Source organism: Nomascus leucogenys, chromosome 13, assembly GCF_006542625.1.
Source record: "Nomascus leucogenys isolate Asia chromosome 13, Asia_NLE_v1, whole genome shotgun sequence".
Classification (NCBI taxonomy): domain Eukaryota; kingdom Metazoa; phylum Chordata; class Mammalia; order Primates; family Hylobatidae; genus Nomascus; species Nomascus leucogenys.
In genome coordinates this window covers 80,380,880-80,399,992 of record NC_044393.1, presented here as the reverse complement: position 1 = coordinate 80,399,992, position 19,113 = coordinate 80,380,880, and the positions used below count along the sequence as shown (strand labels likewise).

The following is a 19,113-nucleotide window of genomic DNA, read 5'->3' as shown; positions in this document are numbered from 1 at the left end:
GACCTGGGAAAAAAAATTTGATAAAAGGTAAAACACAGGGTTGCTTAATAAGGTCAGAGTCATTTAAAATATCTGTTCATCACATATAATAACTTCCAAAAATAAAATTTAATATTCTGGGCCAGGTGCAGTGGCTCGTGCATGTCATATCAGTGCTTTGGGAGGCCAAGGTGGGAGGATCGTATGAGGCCATGAGCTCAAGACCAGCCTGGGCAACATAGTGAGACCCTGTCTCTATGAAAACTAAAAATCAGCCAAGTGTGGTGGTGTGCACATATAGTCCTAGCTATCTGGGACGCTGAGGTGGGAGGATCCCTTGAGCCCAGAGTTGGAAATTGCAGTGAGCTATTATCGTGCCATTGTACTCCTGCCTGAGTGACAGAGTAAGACTGTCTCTAAAGCAAATAAATAAATACATAAAAATTCTGGGGTATAATACGCCATTTTGTTTTCCTGAGTGGCTTAAACCCCCCAAAGTTAATAATGCTGTATTTTTATAAGAAATCTATTAAATAAATGATGATCACTCTGCATTATCCAATAATCTGTAAAACACTGATATGGCAAATGCTAAATTTTCTTATTTGAAAATATTTGAAATATAATTTCATAAAGTACATATTATGAACTCAGCTACTTCACAACGTAATTGTCATGATCTAAAACAATGTCATTGTTTTAACATTTCTTTTACCCATGAACAATTATCATATGCTCAAAAAGCTAAACAAATATCAAATTGAAGTGAAATATTTACGTCAACCTAGAATACTATGTATTGCAGGAGATGCCAGCCATATTGATCTTGGTCTTCCTTATCTACTTTAGTGGGACCAAATAATCCAGTATTTATTTTTTCCTAGTCTACCTTAAATTCACGTGTCCTTTTACATTCTTATTCAATAAATTTGGGACATTTTAAAGACTATCCAAATGCATTCCACAGTAACTATATTATAAAATTATACACACACACACACATAACATAAAATTTGTATACATACATATACAATATTTATATTTATACACACACATATATCAACCTGATCTTAATAATAGCCTACACCCTCATGCCACAGTCTTTAGTGTATGTGAAGTCTGGAGTCTGGTAGAGTCGAACCTCCATATCCCTGGGTTCTGCGTTCAAGGATTCAAACCACTACAAATTTAAAGTATTAAAAAAAAAAAAACCTAAACAAAAAACAAAACCCCTAAATGGCTGCATCTGTATTGAAGATATACAGACTTTTTTTCTTGTCCTTATTCCTTATAACAACTATTTACATTGTATCAGGTATTATAAGTAACCTAGAAATGACTTAAAGTATAGGAGGGGATGTGCATAGGTTACACCATATGACAGACTTGAGCATCTGAGGAGTCTGGTATCCAAGGGAGGTCCTGGAACCAGTCCCTCAAGGATGCCAAGGGACAATTGTATTTTCTTAATAAGGCATGGTAAACTTTCAGAAGTGATGCGCTCAGGTTCTGACCTCTGTTCCTCAGATAACTTTGGAAGATAAAAACAGTGAAGAACTGGAATTAACTTTTGTAAGTGGTAGAAGTTAAGGGTATAACAGCCTACATTTATTGCATTTAAATTTCTTTATTCTATTTTGCCTTAATAGTGAGCCTTTGAATTAAAAATTTTATAACATGGCTTGGCAAACTATGGCTTGATCTGGCCTGCTCAGGGTCAAATCAGGCAATGTCCATTCATTTACATGTTGTCTATGGCTGTTTTCACCTACAATAATTACCAGAGCCTGTAACTCACCAGAGATAAAAGATGGAAAACTTCCAAATAAGTCATCGAATACAAAGAGAAGAAGTAGATTGTGAGGAAGGCTTCTGTGGAGAGCTTCTAATAAGGACATAGGGGCCTGAATAAGAATGAGAGCAGAGCTTAAAGTAACTCCCAATCTTTACTTTGTTAATCATATATGTTCCCAACTTGTGTGCCTATTCTCAGCTTACGCATTCTATAAGAAAGCTTGGTTGACAGTATGTGCTGTGCACTTATACAAGACCTTGATCAATGTCTCATTTATGAGAGAAACCTACTGGAAAAAGGGACCTATACACTGTAAAAGAAACTGCTGTTAACTACCTTTCTTGATACAGTCCTTTATTCATAAATGTTAAAGTTTAGACATGAATTATAGACATACAAGGAAAAAAATCAACAGTGTAAAAGAGAGGGACCTAGATGAACAAATAGAACAACCAGGAAAAGACAATCACAGAAAAGAACATAACTTGGGGGAAAAAAAAACCCTATCAGTATCCTTGAAGATATTAAAGAGAATATTCCATGTGCAAAACAAGAATAAGCTGCCATAAAAAGGAGCAGGGACTATGAAAAGATACTAAAAAGTAAAACTATGACCAAAAAATTCAAATGACAGAATGAAACTACAGACACAGTTAGAAACAAAGTCAGTGGTCTCTAGATAAAACTGATAAATCATCAGAATAAACAGCAAAAAGAAATTATGAGGGAAAAGTTAAAGGACACAGAGGATATATCCCTCGAAGTCAAATTATCTGAAAAAAAGACCAGAAGGAAAGAAGAAATAATGTAGAAGAAAAAAATAAAGTTTCCCTGAACTGGGTGTCCTGTTTGAAAGAGCCCACTGCAGGCTAGGCATGTTTAATTTAAAAAGATGGTGCACACATATATCTATATCTATTTTTTTTTAAAAAGATGGCATATAGATATATAGATGAACATCTCCACCTTAATATGAAATGTTAAAACTCCAAGAAAAGAAAAATTCTAAAAGCTTCCAAAGAAGGAAACAGCAGATTATTATATACAGAGGAATAAAAATCAAACTAACATTAGACCTTGTCGGGGGCTCAGAACACAACACAATCTGGCATGCTAAGTACTTTGAACTGAAGAACACTGGAAGGCCTCAGAACAGCTTCAGAACCAAGTTCTTTCTCACCTTCTTCTGCCCTCCTGCCTGTCTTCCCTCATTCTCCCTAGAAGTGGGTCATCAAATCAGAATTCCTCTTCCTCAAGGTGGGTCATAGAAACTAGAACCTCTTTTTCCCAAAGTCAGCCTAGACTTTTAAATTCTAAAAACTAGAATTACTGATCCAACTTTCCTCTGCCTTCCTGTCTAGGAGCTGGCCATAAAGAAATTCTGTGATCTACCCTTGTCTGATAATAGGTCATAAGACCCTTGCTGCAGCAGAGTCCTGCCCCATACCCAGGAGGAAGAAGTACTACAGAAGGGCCAAGAAGAATCTGAACAGACAGGCCTTGTTGGGTTTCCCCACCTCGGTCTACCTGCATTAAATCATAGCCTTTTACCCAATCATATTTCTAACCAGCTGTTCATTCTTCATTAAATCTTAGCAAAAAAATGGAGTTTTCCCTGTATCTTTGGGTCATTTCTTCTGAAGGCTCACATGCCACATAAAACTTTGATTAAATCAATTTGTTATGCTTTCTTTTGTTAACCTGTCTTTTATTATAGGAGTGTCAACCATGACTCTTAAAAGGGTTGAGGAAAAGTATCACAACTCTTTTGGCCCCTACAACTTACCAGTAACAATGAATGCTAGAATACAACGGAATAATAACTTCAAAATTCTGAGAAATACAAAAAGATATGGAACTAACTTTCCATTTCCAGTTAAACTAGCAATCTTAACAAGGGCAAAATAAGAGAATTTTAAAGTTCATACATATGACTACATATATACATATGTATGTGAAATAATTGTAGAAATAATGGAGATACATTTCTTAAAATTCAAAAATGATGAAAGACTTCAGATTGGCAAAAGAGCTCATAGTGTACCAAATAGAACAAATAAGGGAAAGTGCATACCTAAGCAGATTAAAGTAGAATTAAGAATAGCAGAGAGAAAATTCTGAAAGATTTCAGAGAGAAAAAGCAGATGACCTGTAAGGGAACAAGAAGACAGACATGTGACAGTTGAACAGCAATGCAGAATGAGAAAAAACGATACAGTTTGTAGCATATATATATATATATATATAAACTTCTTTAAGGAGATACTCCAACAAAGCAAAAAAAGGAATCCAAGAAAGAAGATGGCATGAGATATAAGAGACGGTGGCACTGATACATGACACAGGAAGTTAGAAAGAAAATCAAGATCCATTAACTCTTGAGCCTTGTATATAACATTTTAGTGTTAATAATATAGAATAGTTTCTTCTCTATATTCTAATCACAATACCTGAATTTATATAGTGTCCCATTTTCCCTTTCCGCCATGGTTCCTTGATCTAGAATATTGGTCCTAGTGTTTTTCTTCAGGCAACAACAAATTTTGATCATCATTTATCACATACTTCTAGCATTTCCTAGATTTAGTTTTCATTGAGTCCTGCTCCCAAATGGGTTTCTATTGTGGGTCTCTATATGGCAAATGTGCTAAGGAATATTTTATGTCACCCTCACATCTCAAAGTTAGGAAGATTTAAATTTCTTGGTTCAAAGTTGTTTTTCTTGGCTACTTTCAAACTTTATTGTTTTTTCTCATTCTACATTGCTGTTCAACTGTCACATGTCTATCTTCTTGTTCCCTTACAGGTCATCTGCTTTTTCTCTCTGAAATCTTTCAGAATTTTCTCTCTGCTATTCTTAATTCTACTTTAATCTGCTTAGGTATGCACTTTCCCTTATTTGTTCTATTTGGTACACTATGAGCTCTTTTGCCAATCTGAAGTCTTTCATCATTTTTGAATTTTAAGAAATGTATCTCCATTATTTCTACAATTATTTCACCAACACTTTTTTTTTTTGAGATGGAGTTTCACTCTTGTTGCCCAGGCTGGGGTCCAGTGGCACGATCTCAGCTCACTGCAATCTCCGTCTGTGGGTTTAAGCGATTCTCCTACCTCAGCCTCCCAAGTAGCTGGGATTACAGGCATGCACCACCAAGCCTGGCTAATTTTTGTATTTTTAGTAGAGCTAGCATTTCAATATGTTGGTCAGGCTGGTCTTGAACTCCTGACCTCAGGTGATCCACCCATCTTGGCCTCCCAAAGTGCTGGGATAACAGGTGTGAGTCCCCGTGCCCGGGCTTAAATTTTTATTTTTCTTTTCTTCTAGAATTCCTTTTAAGATGCTGGCAGTTGTACAACAATGCTCTATCTTTCTTAGTTTTTCTACTCTATTTTCTATTTCTTTATCTTTTTTCCCTCGCTTTTTCCTGGAAGAGTGCTCTTTCTAATCTTCCAATTGATTAATTCACTCATACCATCCTATTTATATTTGTGTAGTCTTCATTTTCATTATATTTTTCATATCTACTATTTCCATACAGTTCTGTTTTTATAATGTTTGGATCTTATTTCATATTACTAGTGTGTTCCCTTACATCTTTAAGTATATTCATCATGCTTATTTTAAATTCTTGGCTCATTTTTTTTTTTTTTTGAGATGGAGTTTTGCTCTTGTTGCCCAGGCTGGAGTGCAATGGCACAGTTTCAGCTGACTGCAACTTCCGCCTCCTGGGTTCAAGCGATTCTCCTGTCTCAGCCTCCCGAGTAGCTGGGACTATAGGCACGTGCCACCACGCATGGCTAATTTTGTATTTTTAGTGGAGACGGGGTTTCTCCATGTTGGTCAGGCTGGTCTCAAACTCCCAACCTCAGATGATCCTCCTGCCTCGGCCTCCAAAAGTGTTGGGATTACAGGCATTAGCCACCACGCCTGGCCGTTCATCTGTTTTAATAATTCTGCTTTACAGCACGTATGTCATAAGTTTACTCATTTTTTTTTTTTTTGAGACAGTTGTAGTCCTCAACTGTTTAGTTATGTTGGTATGCAAGGTAATGTTTTTCAGGGAATCAGCTCTTCTTTCTGGTAAGATATATTGGAGAGGACTCAAAGGTCAGGCCTTAACTGGTAGAGATTAAGGAAAATAGAGAGGAAAAGTCATAGGGTTGTGAAGCATAGGCACAAAGAACCAAGAATCATTTCCACATATGATCACGCCCCTATGCAACAGTTTTGTACCTTTAAACCCTTCAGAGGAAGGAGAAGGCAGTCTCCCTGGACAAAGGGAGAAGAGAAGAAGAAATGAACTACTGAGAACAGATGGTCAGTCCACATGTTTTCGTCGACTCTGAACTCCAGCAGGGTTTCTGCACTGCCATAATGTTTGCCCACCGAATTCTGACACTAGTGGGATACACTACTGCTGCTAGTTTCTATAGTGAAAGGGTAAAAATTAACTGAAGGGTAATCTGGGGGAGAGTGAGCATTCAGTCTCATTTAAGGAGTTTCTGGAATCCAGCTGCTCTCAATTTTATTTCTCTGGAGTTGATTCTGGGGAAGGGAATCAGCAGCCTGTGTCAGTTTGCTACTTTGGCAGAAGTACTTTTCGTTTTATAGCATTCTATGTTATTTGAGTTTTGCTTTATTGATCATGTAAACTGCATTACTTTTATAATAATTATAATAATAAAAATGAAAGCTGGTTAAATAAAAATGGCATTATCAAAAACCAAAAAGACCTAAAGGTCAAAACCAAGAAAGCAGCTTTCATTCTAATATGGCAAAACTATTAATACAGTTTTCTGTACTGATTTTCTTTGCAAGATGAAAACAAGGCTATCTTTTTAATTTTTAACAGTTGCTTTTCTCTTTTTTTTTTTGTTTTGAGACAGAATCTCTCTCTGTCACTCAGGCTGGAATGCAATAATGTGAATTCAGTTCACTGCAACCTCTGCCTCCCAAGTTCCAGCAATTCTCCTGCCTCAGCCTCCTGAGTAGGTGGGACAACAGGCGTGCATCACCATGCCAGGCTAACTTTTGTATTTTTAGTAGAGCCAAGGTTTCACTATGTTGGCCAGGCTGATCTTGAACTCCTGACCTCAGGTGATCCTCCTGCCTCAGCCTCCCAAAGTGTTGGGATTACAGGCATGAGCCACCACGCCTGGCCAATTTAACAGTTTCTAATGGGTATAGCAGGGGGAGGAGGGAAGGACAAAAGATCTGCAACATAAACGATTTTAAAAACTTTAAGATTCAACTGCTAAAAAGCTCAACTAAATGCCAGGACCTTAACCATTCTTTAACCTTAACCAGTTTAGAAATTGACTCACAAAGAAAAATTATCAAGCAGATCAGTAAACGTTAATCATTAACATATTTTGAAAGAACATTTATCTGAAAAAACAGAAAATAAGAATGATACAACAATTATCACTGCCAACTCGTTATTTTTAGAATTGTTTTAGGAAGTTACAATGATAATCCTTCAACTCGATTTCTTCTTTAACATCTTTAAAACTCAAAATAGAACAGCTAAAGGGGAAGTAAAAAAATTTTATCTATATGTCTGAATCACATCTTTTCTCTTCCTTCCTTGGTTTATCCTCTAAGCAAATGGGAGAGATTGTCAGAATATTTAACATAAAGAAACCCTGTGGGAGGGGGGATAAAAAAAAGTTAACAAATATTTTCGAAGTCCTTTGAATTCCTGAGGAAGATATGTTATTGCATTACCTTATGAATTAATCTCAACTCTATTTTTGCTTCATGGTCCAACACACATATTCATTACTGATTGGCTAAGACAAAGGAAAAGAACAGTTTCAGAGCTGTCACAGAAATACAGAATCTAATAAAAAACAGTTTTCCATGAATTCACTATTTGTTAGGATATTTTCAGCTCCAAGTAATAGAAAACCTAACTAACAGTAGATTAATTAGCTCATGTAACAAAATTTTGCAAGTAGAGAGCTCCAAGATTGTTTCAGAGTTCAACCAAATCATGGTGCTAGGTTAACTTTCTGCAATTTTCTTGGCTACCTTCTCATTTTTGAAACTTGCCAATATAGAGCATCCTTATATAGAGCACCCAAAGCAGGGAGGCAAAGAATTCTTTCAGCATCTCTCTATTATCATCAGGGAAGACATTTTTTGTCAAATGTTCTCCAGTAGACTTTATGTCTCACTGGCCAGAACTGTGTCACATGGGAGGAAGGTAAAGTGAAACAATTTCCCAAAGGATAATAATGACTGGTTTAGACTAATCATGATTCACCATTCATCCCCTGGGGTTAGGAAACTTGCCATTAAACAAAATTATGGTTTGGTTAACAGAAGAAAGGGCCAATGACTCTTGGATAAGCAAACAACAGTGTCTGTCACATCCTTCTCTTTGAAAGTTGGGACATTTTAAATGTTGGATGGGGCCCTATTAAGCACTAGCAACAACTCCAGTTCAGAACTAACTTCTATTATTTTACTTGAATCTTTCTACCACTCATCATTTATTTTTTGTAAATTTGTAACTAGCTTTTGACACTCAACAATATTTACTGATTTATCTCAGCTGTATTAAGCTACAAAAAACTGAACTCATTGAATGGATCAACCAATTTATTTACTGGTGGACAATCAAATAAATAAAAATCAAATAAGCTGATGGTCAATCTGTCTTCAGATTTTTTCTCCTTGCATACAATACTACAATAAATATCTCTGTTTAGATTATTTTTTGTGGATCTATAAAAGTACATGAGTAGGAAAAGTTCCTGGGGTAAAATGCTTAGTCAAAAAAATATATTTTTTGTATTTTAACAGATAAGGATAAAGTACTGTTAAAAAAAAAAAAAAAAAAGGCTGTACCAAATACATTTCAACCAGAATGTAAGATACCTGCTTCCTCATGGCCATACCAACATTCACTGAGTGATTTTTTAATTTACACTTAAAAGTTATGAATAAAGCTGAGCATCTGTACATGTGTAAATTTACTGGCAATATGAATTATTTTTTCTTTGAAATATCTATTCATGTAATTTGTCATTGTTCTACTACAGGATTATCCACTTTTTATTGGCTTATAAGAGCCTTTTGTTCATTGTAGGAAATAAGCTTTGTCTTAATTGCTAGCTTGTCATTATTTGATATTTTAACAATTTTTTATATTTTTTAATTTTGCAAAAATCAAACATTCCTTTTCTTTATGATTTCTGGGTTTGTGGCATGTTTAGAAAAGTCTTCTCCTAATCCTAGATTATTAAAAACAATTGGAATTATAATTTTATTTCTTAAGTATGAAACTTAAGTTCACCTAGAATTTTCTTTGATGTACAAAAGTCAAGTAGGGATCCAGATTTTCCCATTCATTCATATTTATTTATTTACTTATTTAAAGACAAAGAGTCTTGCCGTTGCCCAGGCTGGAGTCAGATTTTCCTATTTTTAAAATACTGCCAAGTCTTAAGCAATCTCTCCATGTCATATATTGTTTAATCTATTCTTCCTCTCCGACTGGAAATGCCAACTTTACCATATACTAAATTCTCATGTGTATTTGGGGACATTTTTATACTATCTGTTCTATTTCATCCCATTAGTCTGTACCAAATTGTAGCTTTATAAATATCTGGTAGTGCCAGTACTACTTCATTAACTTTCAAAATTGTTGTTAGTGTTCTTGCATGTTTGTTTTTACATGTGAACTTTAATTCTCATTTACTGTCAAGTAACCTAAATATCATATCTAAAAATATAAAATACTTTTGTAAATTTGTAACTAGCAAAAACATCCCTGGGAGGGTGGAAGGGGGAAATTAGGGAAAGTTATTATTACCAATAATTTTGAGAGGGAAAAAAGTAGATACTCTGTTTGAATAATGACACACCAAATACAAAAGATACTAAACTGACAGCAATGAAGCCTACTTATGTTGAAAACAAGTGCTACCATTTTCTAGTTCAGTAACTAATCTATGTTAATGACAGCAAATCATTAGCTTCAAAGTCTTCTCTGTGTTGCTAGTTTGGCTTTACTCATTTAATTGGTAAAAGTATAAAAGGCTCAGAAACATAAAGAGTTATGACTATACTAATTTTTTAAAATGTCAGTAAGCACAATAAGCACATTCCCAGGGCCAAAATGAAAATCAGTATGATTTTGCTTTTAAGGTTTTCATAAAAATTTATTTATAGATAAATCAAGTTCTGTAGACGTAACTCACATAGCCCTCATATCTTAGTTTCACAGCCTGATAACAGCAGAAGGGAATGAAATTTAATTTTCAAAATTTTGGAGCTAGATGAGGTCTTATGATCAATTGGTCCAATCGCCTCATTTTCAGATGAATAATCAGGTTCAGAGAAGTTATATAATTTTTCTAGAATTACAGAGGGATGAGTGGCAGACCCAGACAAAGAGAGACCAAGTCTTCTGATTCTCAATTTGCTATTCTTTCAATTGTACCAATCTGCTACAATGGTTAGAATAGGATGGAATAAACAATGGCAGATGTGGAGAAACAGAGTGGACGAATTTAAAGATCAAAACAAGTAAATACATAACTACTAAAGAACAAGGATCAGGTTGTAAGACCTCAGTATTACCAATACTTGACTTAGCATTTGGCAAATGAAGAAGGTTCAATATATGCTTCTTACTTGAATGAATACGAACAGGAGAAGGCACTCTTACTATAGTAGAGTGAGTTTCTATAGCAAACTACAAAACTCTGGTGGTGTGACAGACCATCTTCTACACATAAGTTTCAATTAGTGTTAAATACAGAGCTTACATATGGGGAATCTGCTAAACTCCTTGTGTTCACAGTCTCACTGCCAAAAGTTTCTCAGAAATAAACTCAAGTTTTAGATATGCTGAATTTTGATGTAATTGTGTATGTATTAGACACAATGCTAATAAATCCCTTAAAGCAGCTGCCAATCCATTGATTTAAATTATAATTTCCTTCTGAGGAGAGCATAAAATTGTTACATTGTAGTTTAAAAATAAGCATTAAAGTTTCTTCAGATCTGTAGATGTTAAATCTAAGACGGTACATTCAGATAATTATAAAGAGCAACAATTTAAGATTTTATAGTATCTGACAATACAGAATTATATAAACAGCAGTAATTTTACTATTAGCTATACCATCTCAGTGATCTGAATAGTTCAAACAAATTTATTCTATGAGCTCAAACAATCCCATTTGATACACTGTAAGTACAATTTTAATCAAATAAGCCACATTACTGAATCACAGATAAACACAGTAATTATATGTTAAGTCCATCTCAAATTACGGTAATTAACTGTAGTAAAAAATCTTTAGAACAACAGTTAACAAACAACAGAATGATTAATAAGCTACAGAGCATCTACATAATGGATAAAATTGGTGTTTTCTAAGAATATTTAAAAATGTGGGAATTTAAATAGTATTCTGCCTTCTTAAAAGTACTTTTCACGGCTTACAATAATAATCTAGTAAGAGAGAAAAACTGTATTTTTTAAAAGTGAGGTAAAAGTAATTCTATGGGAGGACAATATAATATACCATAGTTCTGATGTGAGGTTTTCTAAACAGTCTAACTTAGTTCAGTAAAAGACTTTTAGGAGATGTAGAATACTGAAACCATTGAATACTCTTTAAGAAATCATGAACAAAGTCTGTATATTTCAGCTGATCCTTGTATAGGTTTTGAAAAGCACAGTCAAGATTTTACAGCCAGATGAATACTTAGAATTGCGTTAACAATGATGGCTACAGCCACATGTTTTTAAATTTCTTTCTTTTTTTTTTTTTTTTTTTTTTTTTGAGAAGGAGTCTCGCTCTTTCACCCAGGCTGGAGTGCAGTGGTGCGATCTTGGCTCACTGCAGACTCCGCACACTGGGGTTCACACCATTCTCCTGCCTCAGCCTCCCAAGTAGCTGGGACTACAGGCGCCCGCCACCTCGCCCGGCTAATTTTTTGTATTTTTAGTAGAGACGGGGTTTTCACTGTGTTAGCCAGGATAGTCTCGATCTCCTGACCTCGTGATCCGCCTGCCTTGGCCTCCCAAAGTGCTGGGATTACAGGCATGAGCCACCGCGCCCAGCATGTTTTAAAATTTCTAACCTGGGCTTACGGCATTAGAGAATTTTGGGAGACAACGATCTACAAACTAAGATCTGAGAGGTAAGCAGTACAAGTTAGCTAGATTTTGGAGGGGAGAGGAAAGTGATTCAGGTAGGAGGAATAGCATGGGCAACTCTCAAACGCAAGTTAAAACACACTATCTATAAAGATTTAATATTCGGTGGTCCTTTAACAGAGAGTTGGTGGCAAGAAGAGTACAGATACCAAGAATAGGACTGTGAGAACTAAACTGGGGCACATGATAAAAGAGTCTGTGAATTATGTTAAGTTTAGACTTAATCCTGAGGGCAGGGAGAAATCATTAAAAGATTTAAAGTGAGGAAGAAAACCCACCAGGTTTATATTTTTAAAAATATGTTCTTTTCTTCACTAGCACTAATCTAAAGGTAAGGTTGTCACTTTATTTTTCCTCTCCGTGTACAACCATAACTCCATGAAGATAGGGCCCTCATTCACAGTTGTATTCCTAGTGCATAGCTTATTGTCTGGCACCTAATAGGTGACCAAAAAATATATGCTGTATAAATGTTAAGGCATATGGTTCTATTATTTCTGGTAACACAGAATAGCTGTATCCTGCTTGCAGTGTGGAGAATGGGTTGTGGGGAGGGGTACATAGGGAGAGGAAATCTAGAGACAGAGGCCAAACAGGTGATGTTAGCCCAAACTAGTTCATAGTGAAGCAGCAATGGGAACAGAGAGAAGATGAGGCAAAATGGGCATGACTTGATGTTAACTGGCTAGATTAGTGAACCTGAGGGTAGTATTAACATCCTCTTGTGAAAATTAAGGCACCCAACAGTAACACCAGCCAAAACTAGAGTGTTAACCCATCTCTACTCCTAGAGTAGCCATGGACAGAGATGCTATTTTCCTTAAAATCTAATTTGGGTCATTTACAAATGTGGAAGCAAAAGCTGAGACATTAGGTAACTTGCCTAAAGTTAACTAAAGACTGAAATAGACTCCAGAGAGCTAGAACAGTGGTTTTCAATCCCAGCCGCACATTAGAATCCTCTAGGAGAGAGAAAATTGGGGATGGAGTATAAGGGACATGGGAAAAAGAATGGGAAGGAGGGAAAAGGAAGAAAGTGAGAGAGGCAGAGATGAGGGGAAAAAAAAACAGAAAAAAAGAGAATAATTTCCATTTCACTCTAATATGCTAACAGAGCCACTGAGGTTCCTCAATTCCAAGTATAACTGCAACAGTTTTAGGTGGGAAATTTTTCCAAGTAATTCTAACCAGATGCTCAACCCTGCCATAAAAATCCTTAGTAAACAAGCCTTTGAACAGTGCAACTCACAGGAATATTGTCAAAATTAACCACTTGGAAAATGTACACCTAGACAAAGAAGTGGCATTTTAAAAACTTAGATCAAGACACTGATATTAAACCTTTGAATAATCTCCTATTTTATTCAGAAAAAAAAATCCAAACTCCTTGCATTTGTAACAAGGCACTAAATACTCTAACTCTTATCTCTGTACCTCTAACCTAGTTTCATACCAACTTTCCCGATCCTCAATACGTACCAGTCCCACTATTTCCAAATACCCCAGGATCCTTCTTGCTTTGGGAACTCTGTACTTGTTCTTCTCTCAGTTCTTCACATGGTTCTTCCTAATTCTCTACTTTTCATCTTAAATCTTAAAGATTACCTCCTCAAAGATGGTTTCCCAACCTACTCTGTCTAAATGAGACTTCCCTTGTTATTCATTATCACAGCATCCAGTGTGTTTTATTCACAGTACTTAGAACACAACTGCAGGTCTCTCTCCACTAGAATGTGAGTCCTCTAAGGAAAAGGATCTTATCCTCCAGGTCCATAGATGAATCCCAAGTGCCTAAAATAATATTGGGCCTATAGAAGACAATGAACTAAGTGGGGAGGGAAGGAGGAAGGGAGAGGGACAAACTTAGATGCTAGTAGATGGTCAACAAATATTATTAATGAATTTATTTGCATTGTGGGAAAATTCAATTATGTAAACCAATTACACACTGAATATACACAGTAAAAAATGGTGATTCTGATTTTAGAAAAATTGAATATAGCAGTAATTAAAGAATGAATCCGTTTGTCTTTTCTAATAATATCTCCAGTTCACATTAATAAAACCACAATGGGGAAAAAACCCACAATTTAATGTAAATTTTAAAATAGAATATAAACTTGTATCAACTTTTATACAATAAATAAGTTTTAAAAAGACTAGACAGAAATATATCAAAATTTTAACAAGTTACCTCTGGACAGTTTGATATATTTTCTTTTTTGCATCTCCTTTATTTTTCAAATTCTCTACAATGAGCATATTTTTACTTTTATGACCACAACAAAATTGAATAAAAAGAATAATTGCCACACTTCTCTAAAGCTAGCCATAACCATGATTGAAGAATAATTGTTGATACTGTATATTATTACATAATTTTAACTCATTAAAAAATTGTTTTGAATGACAGTCATTAAAGCCTACTTGTCATGGTGGATTTTTATTTTACTAGCTCTCTGTTACTATCACTCTTTGCCCCTTTTTTTTTTTTTTTTTTTTTTTTTTGAGACGGAGTCTCGCTCTGTCGCCCAGGCTGGAGTGCAGTGGCGTCATATCGGCTCACTGCAAGCTCCACCTCCCAGGTTCACGCCATTCTCCTGCCTCAGCCTCCCGAGTAGCTGGGACTACAGGCGCCCACCACCATGCCCGGCTAATTTTTTTGTATTTTTAGTATAGATGGGGTTTCACCATGTTAGCCAGGATGGTCTCGATCTCCTGACCTCGTGATCCCCCTGTCTTGGCCTCCCAAAGTGCTGGGATTACAGGCGTAAGTCACCTCGTCTGGCCGCCACTTTTTTCTTTTAATCTTGGGCAGTAGTTTAGCATGGCAGAAACACCTTCCTTGCACTCAAACTTCTAAATCCCAGCTCTATCATTATCTAGTTGCGTAACTGTTTTCATCTTGTACATTAGAATAACACCACCAATTAAAGATATTCTGGTATATGGTAGGGCCTAAATAAAGAATAGTAATTATTATCCATTGGAATCTATTACCTACTAGCTAGATTATAAGCACTTTGAGAAACTGCGTTTGCCTTGTTCCACTGTGCCCGTAGTCTAGCACTGAGTCAGCATGTCATAATTTTCAACATATTGTCATATCAATTACCATCTTCACTACCTTTTTCAGGGAGAGCCATGTTAGGATTGTAGAAGGAGTATTACCTCTCTCTTGCTATTTTATTTTTATTTTATAGAGATGAGGGCTAACTACGCTGCCCAGGCTAGTCTCAAACTCCTGGGCTCAAGCAGTCCTCTCACCTTAGCCTCCCAAAGTGCTGGAATTAAAGACGTGAGCCACCGCACCTGGCCCTCCTAGTTATTTTAATGGTAAGTTAGAATAACTCTTAAAAGCCAAAAAAAGTCAAATATTAAATCATATAGCTCTACACTCTCCTAAGGTAACAGTAAATAAATGAGTAAATAAGACAATTTTAGATAGGGTAAATAACGTTATTACCTATTTAGGTCCGTATTTCTAAATCACATGCTAAGCTGCTATTTTAGACATTACCTACTGATTTCCTGTTGTAATAGACGACGATGTTTACTACACTTACACTATCTTCCCACTATATTTCATCCCAATTTTTGGTTAAACTGACTGTAGTTCTGCATTTTGATTAGGGAAATACTGCTCACCGTAAAGCCAAGAAATTTACTGTGATAGTGTCTCCTTTTTTATAAAAAGTTTCGCTTTTCCTGTTGTGTCCCTATCCTTTGTTTTTTACATTAGATGCTATTTATACTCATCAACAGATTTTTCTTCCAAATACCTAACATATCTATTGAGTCTACTTTTATCTGGAAACCTCCTTTTTGTAGAGACAGGGTCTTGCTTTGTTACTCAGGCTGGTCCTAAACTCCTAGATTCAAGCAATCCTCCAATGTCAGTCTCTGGACTAGCTGGAATTACAGGCACATACGACTGTGCCTTGCCTATCTTTTGTTCTTTTGTTTGTTTTAAAACAAGTTTTTCGATGTGCTGCTGGATTCGGTTTGCCAGTATTTTATTGAGGATTTTTGCATCAATGTTCATCAAGGATATTGGTCTGAAATTCTCTTTTTTGGTTATGTCTCTGCCAGGCTTTGGTATCAGGATGATGCTGGCTTCATAAAATGTGTTAGGGAGGATTCCCTCTTTTTCTATCGATTGGAATAGTTTCAGAAGGAATGGTACCAGTTCTTCCTTGTACCTCTGGTAGAATTCGGCTGTGAATCCATCAGGTCCTGGACTCTTTTTGGTTGGTAAGCTATTGATTATTGCCACAATTTCAGAGCCTGTTATTGGTCTATTCAGAGATTCAACTTCTTCCTGGTTTAGTCTTGGGAGGGTGTATTTGTCGAGGAATTTATCCATTTCTTCTAGATTTTCTAGTTTATTTGCATAGAGGTGTTTGTAGTATTCTCTGATGGTAGATTGTATTTCTGTGGGATCGGTGGTGATATCCCCTTTTTCATTTTTTATTGCATCTATTTGATTCTTCTCTCTTTTCTTCTTTATTAGTCTTGCTAGCGGTCTATCAATTTTGTTGATCTTTTCAAAAAACCAGCTCCTGGATTCATTAATTTTTTGAAGGGTTTTTTGTGTCTCTATTTCCTTCAGTTCTGCTCTGATTTTAGTTATTTCTAGCCTTCTGCTAGCTTTTGAATGTGTTTGCTCTTGCTTTTCTAGTTCTTTCAATTGTGATGTTAGGGTCTCAATTTTGGATCTTTCCTGCTTTCTCTTGTGGGCATTTACTGCTATAAATTTCCCTCTACACACTGCTTTGAATGTGTCCCGGAGATTCTGGTATGTTGTGTCTTTGTTCTCGTTGGTTTCAAAGAACATCTTTATTTCTGCCTTCATTTCATTATGTACCCAATAGTCATTCAGGAGCAGGTTGTTCAGTTTCCATGTAGTTGAGCGGTTTTGAGTGAGTTTCTTAATCCTGAGTTCTAGTTTGATTGCACTGTGGTCTGATCAAGTGGGCTTCATCCCTGGGATGCAAGGCTGGTTCAACATACGCAAATCAATAAATGTAATCCAGCATATAAACAGAACCAAAGACAAAAACCACATGATTATCTCAATAGATGCAGAAAAGGCCTCTGACAAAATTCAACAACCCTTCATGCTAAAAACTCTCAATAAATTAGGTATTGATGGGACGTATCTCAAAATAATAAGAGCTATCTATGACAAACCCACAGCCAATATCACACTGAATGGGCAAAAACTGGAAGCATTCCCTTTGAAAACTGGCACAAGACAGGGATGCCCTCTCTCACCACTCCTATTCAACATAGTGCTGGAAGTTCTGGCCAGAGCAATCAGGCAGGAGAAGGAAATAAAGGGTATTCAATTAGGAAAAGAGAAAGTCAAATTGTCCCTGTTTGCAGATGACATGATTGTATATCTAGAAAACCCCATCGTCTCAGCCCAAAATCTCCTTAAGCTGATTAGCAACTTCAGCAAAGTCTCAGGATACAAAATCAATGTACAAAAATCACAAGCATTCTTGTACACCAATAACAGACAAACAGAGAGCCAAATAATGAGTGAACTCCCATTCACAATTGCTTCAAAGAGAATAAAATACCTAGGAATCCAACTTACAAGGGATGTGAAGGACCTCTTCAAGGAGAACTACAAACCACTGCTCAATGAAATAAAAGAGGATACAAACAAATGGAAGAACATTCCATGCTCATGGGTTGGAAGAATCAATATCGTGAAAATGGCCATACTGCCCAAGGTAATTTATAGATTCAATGCCATCCCCATCAAGCTACCAATGACTTTCTTCACAGAATTGGAAAAAACTACTTTAAAGTTCATATGGAACCAAAAAGAGTCCACATCGCCAAGTCAATCCTAAGCCAAAAGAACAAAGCTGGAGGCATCACGCTACCTGACTTCAAACTATACTACAAGGCTACAGTAACCAAAACAGCATGGTACTGGTACCACAACAGAGACATAGATCAATGGAACAGAACAGAGTCCTCAGAAATGATGCCGCATATCTACAACTATCTGATCTTTGACAAACCTGACAAAAACAAGAAATGGAGAAAGCATTCCCTATTTAATAAATGGTGCTGGGAAAACTGGCTAGCCATATGTAGAAAGCTGAAACTGGATCCCTTCCTTACACCTTATACAAAAATTAATGCAAGATGGATTAAAGACTTAAATGTTAGACCTAAAACCATTAAAATCCTACAAGAAAACCTAGGCAATACCATTCAGGACATAGGCGTGGGCAAGGACTTCATGTCTAAAACACCAAAAGCAATGGCAACAAAAGCCAAAATTGACAAATGGGATCTAATTAAACTAAAGAGCTTCTGCACAGCAAAAGAAACTACCATCAGAGTGAACAGGCAACCTACAGAATGGGAGAAAATTTTTGCAACCTACTCATCTGACAAAGGGCTAATATCCAGAATCTACAATGAACTCAAACAAATTTACAAGAAAAAAACAAACAACCGATCAAAAAGTGGGCGAAGGACATGAACAGACACTTCTCAAAAGAAGACATTTATGCAGCCAAAAAACACATGAAGAAATGCTCATCATCACTGGCCATCAGAGAAATGCAAATCAAAACCACAGTGAGATACCATCTCAAACCAGTTAGAATGGCCATCATTAAAAAGTCAGGAAACAACAGGTGCTGGAGAGGATGTGGAGAAATAGGAACACTTTTACACTGTTGGTGGGACTGTAAACTAGTTCAACCATTGTGGAAGTCAGTGTGGCGATTCCTCAGGGATCTAGAACTAGAAATACCATTTGACCCAGCCATCCCATTACTGGGTATATACCCAAAGGACTACAAATCATGCTGCTATAAAGACACATGCACACGTATGTTTATTGCAGCACTATTCACAATAGCAAAGAATTGGAACCAACCCAAATGTCCAACAACGATAGACTGCATTAAGAAAATGTGGCACATATACACCATGGAATACTATGCAGCCATAAAAAACGATGAGTTCATATCCTTTGTAAGGACATGGATGAAACTGGAAAACATCATTCTTAGTAAACTGTCATAAGGACAAAAAACCAAACACCACATGTTCTCACTCATGGGTGGGAATTGAACAATGAAAACTCATGGACACAGGAAGGGGAACATCACA

General features: G+C 36.2%; 1 protein-coding gene across 9 annotated transcripts in view; it reads right to left on the bottom strand.

The window, feature by feature from the left end:
* Positions 1 to 19,113, bottom strand: part of MKLN1 (muskelin 1) — a 398,537-nt gene that overhangs the window by 34,857 nt on the left and 344,567 nt on the right. The window lies entirely within an intron of this gene.